This window comes from Physella acuta, unplaced genomic scaffold, assembly GCF_028476545.2.
Source record: "Physella acuta isolate Inbredline_101_S28 unplaced genomic scaffold, ASM2847654v3 ptg001994l, whole genome shotgun sequence".
NCBI classification, from domain to species: Eukaryota; Metazoa; Mollusca; class Gastropoda; family Physidae; genus Physella; species Physella acuta.
Window position 1 is genome coordinate 55,001 of NW_026733499.1, and position 1,418 is coordinate 56,418.

Below are 1,418 nucleotides of genomic sequence, written 5' to 3' on the forward strand. Positions count from 1 at the left end.
AACCCCTCGAAAAAGATACTAGGCCACTTGATCTCTTGCTAAAAGACTGGGCTCATGCATCTTAACAGATTTAGAATCCTTCTAAAAACACAAGAGCAGCTTAGGTAAATGTCTTATGGCTGATTGTCCTGTGAAGAAAAGGCCCATTGTGTTCCTTTCTGTGCTGAATGTAGGAGCTATTGGAACTGTTAATACCGCCCACTCGCTGTGCATTTTAAAGTGTTTTTACCTTCTAGTATAAATATTTTTTGTTTGTTCTTTTGAAAAAGTAAAGTCGGTTTTAATGGAAAAGGGGCGCGACGTCATGGCGCCCAAAAAAAGCAAAGAAAATATAAAATGGGGAAATAATAAGTAAAGTCTGCTAAATATTTTAAAATGTATAAATAGCTTGATGAAATATTTAACTGTCTATAAGCTGAAACTAGAAAGCTTTTAAATAGGCACATGGTACTTATATAATTCACCATAGTGCATTTACAGCACAAAAACACAACACCAATTTCGTTTATACCCAACACTATCAATGCTATGTGTTAACACCGAGACACAGCGTCATGTATCAACAATAACTATCATCAACTATATAACAACACAATCAACAGCATCAACAACAGCTGTTAACATAAACTGTAAACACCCACTACCAACACAAAACATCATCGACAACTATCAATCAACACCAACTAGCAACAACAACAACTATGAACAACACAAACTATCATCGCCAACTATCAGCATCATCAACACCAACTATCAACACCATCAACACCAACTATCAACACCATCAACACCAACTATCAACACCATCAACACCAACTATACACCATGAACACTAACTATCAACAACAACCATCAACACCATCAACACCAACTAGCAACACCATCAACACCAACTATCAACACCAACTATCAACACCATCAACACCAACTATCAACACCATCAACACCAACTATCAACACCATATACACCAACTAACTACAGCAACTAACTACAACAACTAACTACACCAACTTGCTACTCTTAACTCTCAACACCACCTGCCTAATCCAACCATTAACACAAACCGTTATCAACAACTATTAACATATACAATCAAAACTGCTTCTTTCAAAAACTACCATTCAAACTATAAGAACATTTGACAAAAAAAAATTCAAATTATAACTTATACAATGAAGACCTATTTGTTTTTCCAAAGCGTAGCTTAAAAAAGCAAAGTAATGCCACTTTTTTGTCAATAAAAAGTGCCAAAAGAAACTATCATTTTAAAACGGATGTTTACAAAATTACTTTATGACGGATATAAAGCCATTATTATTTTACATAAGGGGTGTGGTTAAAGTTTTATGTATGAAAATACGTCATAAAGACGTCATTATGCTGGGACATTGTTTACTTTATAATCGTAATATTTAAC